The 16,089-nt window shown below is 35.5% G+C and overlaps 1 pseudogene; it reads right to left on the bottom strand.

Annotated features, from left to right (window-relative positions):
• Positions 1 to 2,269: 2,269 nt before the first annotated feature.
• Positions 2,270 to 3,433, bottom strand: LOC149150219 (GDSL esterase/lipase At5g22810 pseudogene; annotated as a pseudogene).
• Between the last annotated feature and the right edge of the window lie 12,656 nt (positions 3,434 to 16,089).

Below are 16,089 nucleotides of genomic sequence, written 5' to 3'. Positions count from 1 at the left end.
CTATAAACTCAAAACGGGAACTCTGGCCCAAAAACCCCAAAAAAACCACAAAAACAGTGCTCAAAACGAAAAGTGTGTATACTGGAACGATGTTTTTTTTTTTTTAGGTGTCAATTTTGCGGCTGTTTTAAAAATGGCAGTGACTACGAAATTTTCTACGAAATTTTCCTGCAAAATATAGCTTCAGAACGAAAGTGTTGATACTGGAATAATGATTTATTTTTTTAGGTGTCAATTTTGCGGCTGTTTTAAAAATGGCAGTGACTACGAAATTTTCCTGCAAAATATAGCTTCAGAACGAAAGTGTTGATACTGGAATCGACCCGCCACCGGTCCGGCGGGGCGGGGCGGCCCGGGGGTGCCGCTGCGTGGAATTGGTAATGTGGATCGTCATTTGATGCGTCGAATTGGTAAAACCCAAGGTGCCCGTCAATGGAGAATGTCTGCGTCTTTTCACTTTGCCGAGTCTCTCTGTCGCGTACTGTCTCTCTGTCCGTTGTATCGCACATACAAGCTGACGTCCACCCTCGAAACCTGTAGTCGGGGATGCGAAGGCAACCTAACGTCACCTTAAAATTTTCATCAAAACTATAATGCTAACTATATATAATTGGAGTACAGACAAAATAATAGAGCTCGACCAAATATAGATATCGTTGCTCAAACATTCACATAATAAATAACAAATTTAATATATACAATTAATTTTTCAAAAACATGCTACTTGGACCATTGCTGACCTAAGAGGCATCCTTCACAGTATCATATAATAAAATACAATATATTACAATAGTCTTTAAGAGTCCATGAAGTGTAATATGGTCTTGAAATACACTATACATGCGAGGACTTCCAACCAAAGGGCGTATGCATCACTAAAGAACTTATCCAATCCTAATATTTGTATTGTTCCAAAGCATAAGGGTTCAATGAATATGCACGATTATTTTTTAACTAAGCGCAATCATATCTATGAGAATCCTCCTATTTGAATTCTCTCATGCATCCCCCTAGCAACTTCCCCTGAATCCTTCTTCTTATTCCAAGAATGGAGGTGAGACACCTCTTTAGTCTTCCTAGTCAGAATTTGCCTCCAAAATTTCTTAGGAGCTAGCTTAGAGAGGTGTAAGAGATTCCCTTGTCTTTGACGAATGTACTGCCTCTTTTTCCTTTTAGTTAGGGCTTTATATATTTTTATCTTGTCCATTTTAAGAGATTCATCAACAGCTTCCTTAATTGCTCTCCTCGCACTTTTACACTCTTTGTCATACCATGGATTGGTTTTGCTATTTCTTTTATTATTTGAAACTTCAATTGAGAACTTGTTAATAGAATATGCGAGGGTTGTAGTAAAATTATGATAGCGGTCTTCTATGTTGTCTATACTAGATAAAGGAAGCAAATTAGTTTTTAATTCATTTAGAAAGAGATCATTTTTATTTCTACATATGTTACAGAGTTTAATCGTCCAGGTGAATAAACTTGAAATCAAAATAAATTTATACTCATTTTTTATATTATATAAAATTATATTACTTAAATTATTATTATTTCTTTTTAATTATATATAAGCATGTGAGAGTTGTGACAAATAGTTAGCCACCTCACATATATACCCATTGCTGTGTTACGTGTTGAGTGTTACTGCATGTGGCTGGATTGAGCAACCATGACAAAGATAGAATCTAATGACAACCTATTATAGGCCAAAAACGTGAATCCTGATCTCATATCACTCACATGGTCATCATTAAGTAGATAAGTAGCAGCAAACCCATTGTCCTTCCACTGAGTAAATATAAGCATGTGAGAGTTGTGACAAATAGTTAGCCACCTCACATATATGGTGCTGGAAAAATACAAATGAAGCCACTTAAAATTGAACGTGATGGAAGACAATCTAACCAGCAGCCATAGTCCTAAAATGATCAACACATTTGAGACTTGTAGTAGCCATAGTCCTAAAATATCTAAATTACTAAAATCACCCATTAACACCCTAAAACAAATTTATTATTATTGTTTTTCATACTTTTTAAACTATAAACCAATTTTTAATTATAAAATAAAAAAGCCTCATCATAAATCTATGTAAATCATTCTTATTTTAAGCTGGTTCTCATAAAAGCTCAATAAATCACATTTCATTCTAAAAGCATTATAGTAAAACATGGAGTTCTAAAGGCAAAAAAAAAGAACGCAAACTGTTTGCCTTATGACAGGATATTTGTAAATTTAAGTTCTCGTACACCTAGAGCAGCTATATCGAAATTAAAATTCATCTAATCTCAGTTTGGAGGCCAGGACTGATTTAAGAAATGAGAGAGATTCCTTGAAGAATGAGCGCGCTAGCCAGCAACTCATTGGCAGCCTGGGTGGGATGGAAACTGTCCCAGAACACGTATTGCGTAGCGTTGGCACACGTCCCTATTGACCTAGGGTTGCACAATACAGCTGTCTCAATAACTCTAGTCCCACAACAAGCTCTCCTCGCCTCTGCGAACCCATTGTCTGAAGGATGCTGAACGAAGTTATATAACGATGTATAAATGTCAAATACAACCATTTTCATCCCTGGTAGGGTTTTCGCCAGGATGTTTACTGTCGCTTTGAGGCGGTTGTTATAGTGTTGAGAATCGCTGTTCAAGCGGTTGACACAGACATTTTCACCGTGGCCAAATAGAGTGATTGCAGCCGGAAGGCACCCTAATGGAGGAAGCGAAGTCACACCGACTCTGCGAGCCCCCAACTGATACAGCCTCTTTGTAAACACTGAGAACTTTTGCATGAGGAACTCCACAAACTGTGGAACAGTGAACTGCCTCATAAGGTCAGGACTTATGTAGTAATTCTGTACGAAATCGCTGGCGCCAGCACTGACGACGTAAAGAGCTTTCGACACAATGGAAGAAGCATTGGCTCTGCCCACAGATCTCTCCACTTTCGATTGGTACTGTCGAAAATACTGTAGCTGTTGCGTCATCGATATAGCATTGTAGCGTTGTGCTGTATTGTCATAAATGCCAGATGCACCAGAAGCGAAGTTCACCCCAGTTAGTAGATTTCGACCAGAAGCCTGAGAGCTCAGATATGCTGGTGGGAAAGACGTAAACCCAAGTGTTTCAGCAACATAATCAGTGGCAAGTCTTCCATCGGAGAACCGGCCAGTGGGATTGTGGGTGTCGAAGTCCATGCCATAAGGAGGAAAGTTGGACTTGACAAGCGTGAACAGATAGTTGTTATTCCCCACATCGACAGTAGAATCTCCAAAAATAAACAGAGCAGGCACAAGTGGCTGTGCATCCACACATGAGCTCTGCAAAACCACTGCTATCAGAGCTGCAAAGCACAATGTCTGCGCAGGCTTCCTTGAGTTGCCCATTGATCACCACCAAGTCTAACTCAGAAAGCTAACAGCAGAGCTATTGACGAAAGGTTCATGTAAATCATTCTTATTGCGATAAAGAATTTATCCATTTCACAATTTGACAAAATGTCAATTCAAAATAAGTTAAGGACTACACTCTAATCTTGAATGGTAATGTAAGTCGCATTGCAGAGGGGAGGCGAAGTGGTCTTATTCATTAAATTAAAATAATGCTTACAATAGGTATTCATTAAATTAAAATAATGCTTACAATAGGTATACGACAGGCGGAGCGTCGATTCCCGGAATCGACGCTCCGCCCCTCGGGCGGGGCGGGGCGGCCGCGCCACCCCGGGCCGCCCCGCTCCGCCTGAGGGGCGGAGCGTCGATTCCGGGAATCGACGCTCCGCCTGTAGTATAGCTATTGTAAGCATTATTTTAATTTCCTATTATTATTTTAAGATCCTATTATGAAAAAATATATGCGCTCTTTGGTTGAAATGAGAGGAAACGAAAGGTTGAATACTAAAGAAAATGAGAGATGAACATATGAACAACCGGGAGCTTCTCACTGTTCTCAGCAATGGCATAAGCGGAGGAAAATTAATATAGATATGATTGAGAGGGAAAACGAAATCACTGAGGTGCGAGAGGGCTTTGAGTTTCAACGTGGAGATATGTTTACACGTCACCTTTGGGTTTCTCACAACCACCTGTAGCACAAAAGTATAGTCCACTCTTACGTATGTCAAAATGTACTATCTTTTTCGCAAAATATTCATTCAAACAATTTATAACGTGTTGTATGAGATTTAATGGTCGTAACATAATTGAAATTCAATCGACCACCGTGGAAGATTGACGTTTTACTTGACTTTTGCGGCATGCTGTCGGTAATGACACCGGCAAATATTATTACATTGAGGGGCCTATATAGATAGGATTTTGACATTAACAATTACGTTGTTATAAAGTCTGTGATGTACAAATATTTAATGAAATGACCTGATGCTGAAGAATATGATATGAATGGAAGCCCGAGGTTGACGAAGAGAGGTAAAAACTGTACAAACTTAACCGTTTCTCCAATTCATTATTATTTTGTTTTGGAAAAAAATGATATACCTTCCATACTTCACATCAAAGTTGGTGTTGCAACCGGTGAAGGTCTCAGATGTAGGGCGACTGAGGAATTATATGGCTAGAGTTCAGGAATAGGACAGGCACTGCCACGTTTGTACATTAAATTGAGATTTACATTTGCGTGCTAATTAAAATAATGCTTACAATAGGTATACGACAGGCGGAGCGTCGATTCCCGGAATCGGAATCGACGCTCCACCCCTCGGGTGGGGCGGGGCGGGGCGGGGCAGCCCGGGGTGGCTGGGTGGGGCGGGGCAGCCCGGGGTGGCGCGGCCGCCCGGCCCCGCCCGAGGGGCGGAGCGTCGATTCCGGGAATCGACGCTCCGCCTGTCGTATACCTATTGTAAGCATTATTTTAATTTAATGAATACCTATTGTAAGCATTATTTTAATTTAATGAATAAGACCACTTCGCCTGCGGATCAGTAGCTAAAGAGCTATCCCCTCTGCAATGCGACTTACATTACCATTCAATATTAGAGTGTGATTAGCAATACAAACGCACCTCGCATTCCCCATTATGTAAACAGAATGCTAGGAGATAAGGTTTGTTATCCGAGAAGGCTTTGAGATTTTAGATAGAACCTAAACGTTGATGTTAAACTACGAATCGAAACCAGAAATTGAACATTGGTGGTGTGAGATGGATGGTGGTAATGATAGTCAGATTTAGGCGTGGACATTAAGCAATACATTGTTATCACGAATATACAATGTTTAATGGTCTTAGTCTTAATGATTATTTGTAATTCGAGAGGATTTTAAGCTTTTGCATGAAGCTTAAAGGTTGATGTTAAATTGCGAATTGAAACTATATTTCTGCATTCTAACAATGTATCAATATTATGGAGGTTGCAATAATGTATCAGCAAATGTATCTTGTGAATTGTTTAAATCTAATATAGTGTATTTATAAACTGTAGTTAATCATGTAGCTTATTGTGGAACAAAGTATCTTGCCGTGCTTTAATCACGTCAACATTCGATAGCTATCAAAAGAGGTCAAAGTTTGTTAAATTAAGAGTTGAAATAAATATATGTAATCTATTTAAATTAATTTAATCACCATCTATACCATTGTGTGAAATATATTCTATTTGTCATGATTCTTTCGTGGTATCAGAGCTGAGTTTATAGTTGAAATTAAGCGTTGTGGTGTGGCTGCGCAATAAAGCCGAGTAGAGAGGTGTATTCGCATTTCTGGCATGGTTGAATTAGAGCGAGGAATCGACCTGTGAAGCAAATCGATGTTGAAAAGCTGAGAAGAGGAGCATCCTATTTAAAGCCCGTAGATCTTTATTCTGTCCTAATTTAATTATGACCTGTGGAGATTTAATTATGTACCTGTGGAGATTTAATTATGTAGTATATTCCTTTTATGGTTTTCTATACAAATTGTCGATTGTACAAGTGCTTTATAAATCATATCTGGGTACATTGTGTGGAGAACTATGGTATCCCCAGGCAACTAGATGCAAAAAAAATTAATTATGTTTTGCTAGGGATAGTAAAAGGTTACCTATTATGTTATGCATGTTGCTTGTACATCTTCTTTGGTGGTTGTTCATTTTTCATTAGAAAAATAAAGAAAAACCCTTATGTTCTCACATCTAAATTTTGTTTCACCATTTTAAGTATTAAACACCTTGGAAGGAAACACATGTGAATGATAAATCCTATAATAGTATGCTTGACATATATTATTAATATTACTAATTTTAAATTAGTTTTTCTTTCAATTTTTCTTAGCTCTCATGTATTACTTTCTTCGACTCTGATATTTTTCTCATTACATTATATTAGTTACAGTTGATACTTTTCAAAAATAGCTTGAAAGCCTTCATTCAACATATTATGTTTATGTGTGTTAGATAGAAATATCTAGAACAATAAATTCACTTAGTATTAAAAACAATCTACACATTCATTCAAGCCTATTAATTAGCGTTTATGATTGTTCCCCTTTGGTTCAATGACTTATAGTTTGTTTATTAACCTCGATAACTAACCTAACCCAAAGAAATATTACATTCCTCTTTTGATTTCATAATTTTCAAATTACAAAACATTAATACATTGGAATAACCACAATCATAAAAAATAAAGACAAAAATCAAAAAACAAAAATACATGTTTAACATTCATTCACTTATATGAATAAATGACTTGGCCTACCGCAAAACCACAGTGAATAGAAAGATGCTCTACCCAACCAATGGGAACTGGTACCTGTACTGGAACTCCCCCTGAGCAAATTTTCTTTTTGTTTTGCTAAACTAAGAGTTGTAACTTCTATTTCATTAAATCGGAAAGAAAAATACATAAAATACAACAGTCCCCAAGGAACATTGGGCTAAAGAAATATCAAACTGCTTAAAGCCATAGACCCACAAACAGAACAACAAAACCCTCGAAAAACAAACATAATTCAACACCGTTCGATCACCCCTCAAAGATCTGACGGATGAGGCTCATATCAGGGTGAGAACCTGCAACCACGTTAAAATTAGAATCGAACCCAATGAGGAAATACGGACCATTCTAAAAGGATTTTGGGTCTGAACGGGGGGATAACCCTCGAGCATGTAGTCCACCCGAAATCCACCGATTCCCACCATGAAGCACAACAAACTCAAAGGATAACACTCACCTTGACCTACATACATATCCTTAATCGTCGAATCTCCTCGCTAGATCTAACGGCGGAGGAAGACATCGCTTGACCTACATACATATCCTTAATCGTCGAATCTCCTCGCTAGATCTAACGGTAATTGAGAAAGATCCATTACAATGCAATTTCATTCAGCAAAGAATTAATGCTCTTCAATTTCTTCGAGATGCAATGCAAGAAATTGGGTTGAAGAAAGGGGACTTTAGTGAATCACGTGTGGCAAAAAAGGCAAAGGAACCCCAACCACCATTACATGGAATGTTTGGAAAGACATATATTGGGAGATTTGCAGACATCAAAGACCCATTAGAAAAGGAAAATGAGCAAAATGAAACAGAAAATATTGTGGAAGAGGACAATGATGAAACTCTAGAGGACGAAGAATTTGGATTACGTGACATTGTTGATTAAATTTAAGTTATGCTTGTAAATCAAGCTTTGCAATGTTTTGACTTTGACATTTTATGAGAAGAATAAACACTCAATTAGGGTTGTTATATGTTCAATATTGGTAATATGTGATTTCTGCATTGATTTTTAAGTTAATCATTATTTTTTGAAAAAAAAAAGTAGTTATTATTATCTTTTTGACATGTAATTCATAAAAAAACTATTATCTCACCATTTTTAGTTAATATTTTTGTATAAAAATTGTGATTTTGACATGTTAATTCTAGCAAAAAATTATCAAAACGTTTAGTTTTTTTGTTATATTTATGTTAAAAATGGTTATTTTTTATGTCCATTGTTAAAAAATGTTGTTTTTTAGAAACAATTATTTCATGTGGATTGAAAAATTAATTAAGGATGTCTAAACATGTAGATTATCTAAAATTCAAACTATCGACTTTCTAATTTAAAAACACAAAACAATAAAAACCCCACTAAAAAAAAAAAAAAATTAAGATAGAGAACAAGAAAATATGAATACAATGACGACTTCAAAAACTATCAAATTTAGAAAATAATTTTTTACATTTCACACACTAGAAAATTTAAAGTCAAAAATAGGTCTTTTAAAAAAAGGGTGTGATGCAGAATACTCACTTTTTAAAATCAGGATGAAAATCACTACCATTCACTACCATTCTAAAACTTAATGCACATGAAAAAAATTAAAGTTCCAAAAACCATGTTCTAAAAAAAACATGTGTATTCTGCATCACCACTTTTGAAAATCGGGTCATTTTTTTGCCACCTCTACAAAACGGGTAACAGTATCAGTTCCCGTTTCAAAGTTTACATTGTTTCTACTTCAAATACATCTGGCACCACCATATCTAATATGTCTGTTATTACTGTTCTCCTAATACACATATACTTTGTTTCAATCTTATCACTTCCCACAAGAAGTACATTCATAAGATATACAACCATATTATACTCGAAGCATCCTTTTTCTTACTATAGATTTTGAAAGGACCCTATTTGTGAGAAACCCATCTATATTTAGATTGATATGCACCTCCAGATTGTGTAGTTTTAGGTTGCATACTTTGTATTTTAATTACTATTACCTCTCTGCTATTAATCGAGAGGCACTAGGAGCTGCTTTTACACTCCCATTATGTATTTACACTAGCTGTACTTTTGGGTGCCAATCCCATTGACCTTCTTATTAGAGTCATAATTTATTAATGTATGATGTCTTCTCCAACATGCATATAGTGAGTTGTATTGCATGTGTGCACATTCTTCACCACTCTGACCCCCCAATTCAGTCTAGATTGGAAAATTAATTTGTGTTTCTTGCATATCTTAGTTACATTTAGTGGGATATTGTTTTATTCAAAAAGAAACCTGTAGGTTCCAAACTATGCATATCTAATTACATATGCATGTTGCTACTAAATATCAGAATAATGACCTGGTAAAGTTTAGTTCCCTCCACTAGTGTATATTTGGAGCATTTTCCCACTAAGGGTGAATTAACAATTCAACCATTGGCAAAACCATATCCAAAAATTAATTGCATCATTACATGTAGATGCACTAATCAACACAACAATATTAAATCGAAAGACAATTTTAAATAATAAAAATACATAGTCTCATACTACATACAAGGACCTGTCTTTCATGAGCTTAATGATATTTCATGGGAACTTCATGAAAATAAAACCTTCAGAATCTGTTCTAGGATGGAAACCAATTAATTAATGAATTTATTTCTGGTGATCTATATAGATTCCATCTATATATATATATATATATATATATATATATATATATATATATATATAGATATATGTATATATGTATATGTATATATATATATACATATATACATATATATATATATATATATATATATACATATATACATATATAGATATATATATATATATATAATCTTTATTTGTGTTGGTTATGATCTATGGAAAGGCACTTGTCTATTTTATCTATTTTTGTTTGCCAGTTATCTCATAAGAGTTCAACATTTCTTCCCTTCATATCTCATCTTTTCTTGAGATCTCTATAAGTATAAACTTAATTTCATTGAGTTATGTCCTTGGATAGATTATCTTTACCGACATTGATTGAATTTTGTTAAGCTATGTCCTTCGATAGATGATGTACAACTCATAATTTAATTTTAATGTGAGCAAAGGCATATGATTCAAACTTTCCTTATTCCCCATTACTCCTTTCAATGCTTTCTTTCATATTTAAAGTCCATTATGACCACATCACTAAAATTCATTACCCAATCATACCTTAAAACTATTGTAAATTTGTTCATTCATCAAAATCGTCTATAACCATCTCAAATTAAACCAATTTTAAATCATGGTAATTAGTGAGAATTTTGAGCCATCCATGCATGTAAGCATACAAATAGAGCTCCTTGTAAACACACAAATGAGCCATACATGCGAACCATACATATATGTAAGCACATGAATGTAATCACATCATGAGTTTCGCATAGTACCCACTCATCGTATGCAATGAGAAGGTGTTGATGCCTCGAAAATCACTGCAACAACATCGGGGGAAAACCACCCAGTTTGGACCTTAAAGGCAGCTTCTTTTCCATTTGGTGTGGTGGCTCCGACTGGGAATAATGGGACCAATTTCCCAATTGTTTATATATGGGATGGATAAGTGTTTGATTTTCTAATATCTGATGATAATGGATGGATGATTTAATTTAAAAAGTAAAATTATAAACAACTAATCTATCTCGGGAGATTTTTGCTTTAGTGTAACTTTTGATGATCTTTATCTACAAAAAGGCATATAGATGACTCTATTGGTAAACAAAGACATTTATTCATATGATAATTACTTTGTTCAAGTAGTTGAACAAAGTAATCATTAAAACATTATTACACTATTTTTCATATATATCATTGACATAAATATGATTGAAAGAATAACACTCCTTAGACATTCAATAGTGATAAGTATAAGGACTGCTGTTAAAACACATACATATATCCAATGATAGCAAGATTAAATAAATATTGATTCACATGAAAGAATGAAGCAAAAGTATAGATAATAATACCATATGTTATTTGGATCACTCCCTATATCAATCACATTCAGATTCCTTCTTCTAACTTAGAAACACTTCTATAACAAAGCAATAGTGCACATCTCATCAAATATTTCTTCGTTAAAATTCAGAATATTGGCCCAGTCTTCATAAAAATATATCAGAAGCACAATAGTGTGACTTACTGATTTTAGTTTATACAAAAACTGAGGACCCTTTCTAAAGACAATGAAAGGGTCTATAAATACTATCTAAGTTAACTAATTATGAAATAAAAATGCTATTAGGTGGTATAACTAAATCATGAGAATCTCCTCAAGATAGGCATGTTTGCAGTCGGCAACATGATTCATTGTTTCGAACGATCTTCCTTTGGCTTGAGCTGGCAGATAGTAAGCATTGGTTGCAATTCTGGAGGGTGTCTCAGAAGAGAATGCAGTTTGGCTGAATATGTGGCATCATGGATTTCGGGAATCATGTAACCGATTGCATCGGTTAAACATTTGAGTGCTACCCTTTGACTGTATGGTTTAACTAGGAAAAACCAAAAGCTATCCCAAGTTAAACTTTGGATGTCAGCGATTAATCTTTCGTTCTTCTCGAATTTTTGATTGCATGTTTGTTCCAATACTTTGGCTGACAGCAATTTACCTAGAGTGCACTGTGAAATCAAGTTAGACAGATAAAGAGTATCATTGATTAACTCAATTAAATTACTGGTTGCTGATCTGCATCTTGAGGTTTCTCTTTCTGCTTTCATCAATTGTGACTGCCATTCTAGGAAAAGGATCTCTTTGTGTGACTCTAGAATTTTAGGCAGATTTGCGGCTTGCCCTTCACTGGTTTCTTGCCAAGCAAGAAAGTTGGTTAAAGTCTCATTGGTCCGTTCCAAATCCTGCTTGGCGTCAATTGATTTGTCAATTATTGATGAAGTGATCTCACTGAGGGGCTCAACCAGGGATATATTATGACATAGAAATTTTAGCTATTTAACCAATGCTTTATTGATCTGGAGAGCTTCGGACCTGAAATCTGCTAGTTGAGGAAAACTCTTGAACTTTTCTACTTGGTGTGATAGTTGAGCGATTTTCTCATCTGTTGTCTTACTCATTTGTTCATTCATTGTCTTCAGCTTGGTCAGTGCTGCAGATAATTCTTTTTGTTTATGTACTATGCTTTGGTCTATCCTCTTCTTCTCCTTGAGCAATTACTCATTTAATTGGTTGTTTATCTGTTGCTGTGTTGATAGCTGCTGTTCTAATTGTTCTATTTTTTGCTGTCTTTCGGATACCTATGACTGTAATCAAACAATTGTTTGATCTTTTTCCTTAAGTAAATTGCTTACTTCCGAAGCTTTATCTGTAGTAGCTGCCGAGTAGGCTCTGCATACTGAGAAAGTTTTGTGAGGTCTTCGGAATGATTGAATTCTTCTTTCCATACCACATTAGCCATCTCTGTTTGTACTGGTAAAAGGGAAGATTGATCAAGTCTTTTCCTTTTCCTTTGTCTTTTTACTACAACCCTATGTTTGGGACTGTAAAAGACATCTAATGGTGGTATGTCTTCTATCTGCAAAACAATTTGATTGGATGGATCCTTAGGAATTATTTCTACATTTTTGCTGGTGGGTAGGCCGCTTATTCCTTCAATTGGAACCGTAGTTGTTGCTATCTCCTGACCAACTGTTACTTGAGGTGTGCTAAAACCTTGTGAACTTTCAGGATTACTTACAATGGAATCAAATTGTTTCCATTCTTTAAGGAGTTTGGGATCAATTTGAGTATCTATATCGATATGTTCACTGTCCTGTTCATGTTCTTTCTCCTGTTCTGGCTCTTTTATTTTCTCAGGAATTTTCTCCATAGCAGGAGGTTTGTCAACAATTTGTTGTTCAGGCTCGCTTGACTGGGTTGTTGGGGTAGTAGCTAATAAGTCCAGAGGCAAAGTTTGAAACCTCTGTTCTCTGAGCCTATTGAATTCTACCACCCCTTCATTTTTATATCTCATTTTGGCCAATGTTTTTACCTGAAATAATGATTCTGTTGAGGAAAATAGGTCATCAAATTCATCTTTTTCATGATCAAACTTTGTGAGTTTGGCTTGTTCAAGAACATTACAGACAACATTCCTTGGATCATATCGCTTGTTAGGAATGGTTGCAAGATTGAGCATGTTTATTTTTCCTGCCTCTTTTTATGTATGTTTGTAATCATGTAGAGTGTAAACACCGCATCTCAAAGGAAATGTAGGCCACGCCTGCTTTTTAGAATTCCTAAGAGTTTTGGATGTTCCTGTTGTTGTTATCTCGTAGGCCAATTCTCGAGCCAACAACTTATCAGATACATACAGAGGAAGGACATGGGGTCTTGCAAGGCTACCAAAAGGCCTTATATATGTGAACTTGTCTTCCCCGAACCAATTTCCTATAGCAGTCAAATCGATCCCTGCTTCCTTGGAAATCCTTGGGGCGGGCTTATCAAAAATAGCATAGTAGATAGGCAACATGAAACCATTACAGATTTGGTACAAATGGTCTTTATAGTGAGCATTCCATAACATCTGATGATAAATGTGGATTGGCTTAGGGCCCTAGGGAGTCCATCTCCATCCAAGTACCGGATATTCAGAATTAAAGCAAAGAATATCCATAATATAAGCACTGTAATAAAAATGGGGAATGGTCCTGGTAGTTTTGTGTGAATTTGATCTAAATTCAAGAATTGCAGTGGCTAATTTGTCAGACAATATGTTTGCCCAATCCATCACATAACTATTGACCGCTGCTTCCATTAAAGGAACCATTTCAATAGTGAACTTTGCAGAGTCATGCATTCCCCACATTCTACACATCATTGCCCCAACATAACAGTAAGGAGAAGACAATGATTCCACAGAGTACTTACCTGATGATTCATGTTTGTGCTTTGCGGGATTCTGTCTCCACTGCTTAATTGGGGCCGATTCAGTCTCGTTCTCATCTGCGAACTTTTCAAGGAAGGCTTTGTTGTATTTCTTTTCAGGTTCAGGCAAGTGATACATCTTCCTTAAGTCATCAGGCTGAAATGAGCCAAAAATCCTTCCGTCAACTGTGCAAAACGTTCTATTTGAAACTGGAATTTCTTCTACCACCCATCTCACTACATTAGTGTATGGAAGAATTTTCTCACGCGCTGCTATCCTGTGCAAATATGAATCGGCTAAATCTTTGAGGGAAGCTTCCGATTTATTAGTTGAGTCTGCAGTAGCTTCTTCCGATACTTCCTCAGGCTCCTCTGCTTCCATTAAATTGCAGATACTTTGCCAACTAGTATTGCCAAGGCCGAGGCACGTAGTGTCTGAGATTAACCCTTTTTTTCTTGGTCCTAGATCATTGGCTGGCTGCACTGTTGGTGTAGGAGCCGCTGGTGCTGTGGATTTATTTGATTTATTTCCCATTTGTTTCAAATTCATTATTTCGGCGGAGTTCTGCACAAGCAACGAAACCAACGTGATACAGAGAATAGCTAGTATGAACCAATATGAAAGAATTATGTCAATCAGAGGATAATAATGGATTATAGTGAAACTGTCGTAGATACAATCTAAAGGAAAATCTCGCCATAACTGCTTCATTAATTAGCCGTTTAACTTGTCAATCATGGTAAAGGAGTTTTTAAATACCCATTATATCGTTTATATGATGAATGATCCATTCAAGCATGGCTTAGATTCTTTGGTGGATAATCAAAAGTAAATCGCAATCAGCGATTGGTAATGTGAATGGAAAGGCTTTAATATTTTTCCAAAATATCTTTCAATCACTTAAAGGTGATACAACGCATGCAAGTCTTTTAAATACGTTTTCGAAACACACGCCTTAATTTAATGCATCACAATCGGGGATGGTTTGGGTCATATTACTTATGCCATTGCAACTTCGCCAATCGCAGATAACGATATCGCATCGGAGAAATGAGGGAGGCTCTTTCGTTATACTTGTGATTTTCCTTTCCTGATATCCGATAGTTATTTGTTTTTAGGATCGAAGTAAGTCAATGGGTCTTTATATATGTTTTCCTTGTCATTGCGATATGCGATCTTGTGATCGCTTTATCACAATAACAAAGAAATTTATATTTATTTAAAAGACCGACTTAATTTCTATTCAAAAAGGTTTGTTTTAAAATATATCATTTCCATTGAACCTTTTGATGAGGGTTTTTCTGATGATGGGTTGATACCAATTTATTCACACGTCTAATTTTAGAAGGGACCCATTTCATATTATGATTTTTTAAGTAAAAATTTTATGAAATGGGGGGTTTGTTGTACAACACAACAATTAGCGATTCACTGGGAGAAACAATTATCTCTGAGAAATTAATTAAAATATTTAAACTTTGTTAATCTGAAAATCTCATCTAATAGAAGACTTCTAATATAACTAGGTAATCATAAATCCTGAATATAATAATAAATATTTTTGCTATTTTCTTCTCTTGTTAAAATTAAATACATTCTAAGTTTTAAATTAGCCTTAATTGGTTGATAATGATAAAACAAAAAACTTTTCCAACTTAGCTTTATAATGACTCCTTTGTCAAAGGTAGAGCCTTTACTGCCAGCAAATGTCTATAGTCTTGAGAGTGATACATTTTAACCATTTGATCATTAATTATTCCATCCATTTCAGAGTATAATAAAAAAGAATGAATCCGCAAATATGTCTCCATATTTTTGTATCACTTTTCCTTTTTCCTTATTTTGTAAGATAAAAAGCCATTGTCCTGGTTTGGTGGCCAGTTGTTTAGACAATGCCATTCACTAGTTGTAATTTAACTCAACAAGCTGGTTCGTGATGAGACCCCTTGTCTTATAATTATAAGCCATTACCCTGTTTTGGTATGCAGTATTGGTAATGTCAGTTGAACTATTCCCCTTATGATCATGGTATGCATGCTTGTAATAAGACCTCTTATCTTTTATATCATATATATTTTAGAATTACACTCTGAGTAATTATAAACTTTGATGAATGGGATGAACAATTTTCTCCTTAAGAGAACATGGGTGATAGGGTAAGAGTTGAAGATGCTAAGATTGAATCAGTTTCTATTTTGTATTGATAACCATTTTCAGGCTGCTTGAAAACGTTAAAATGATTTACAGTACTTCTAAATCTTGAGAAGATTCCCCAAAAATAAAATGGGGTTTTCAGAATCTAAATACACCTAATTTCATAGAAATTTTCCTTTCGTTTAAGGCTTCCATTTCTCAAAAGTAAATACCAGAACTATTTCTTTTGAGTAACTTTTCAATATAGCAAAGACCAATGGGAGGCTTCTTACAACTTTATTTTCCTAAGATCCTAAACACAAGTTATGCACACAAACTTGCTAAAAATTGAATATTTACAAGGGA

This window comes from Pinus tabuliformis, chromosome 9, assembly GCF_031772625.1.
Source record: "Pinus tabuliformis cultivar Carrire ecotype Pingquan chromosome 9, CPIR1, whole genome shotgun sequence".
Taxonomy (NCBI): Eukaryota; Viridiplantae; Streptophyta; class Pinopsida; order Pinales; family Pinaceae; genus Pinus; species Pinus tabuliformis.
The sequence above is the reverse complement of the archived record's forward strand: the minus strand, read 5'-3'. Positions and strand labels throughout refer to the sequence as shown.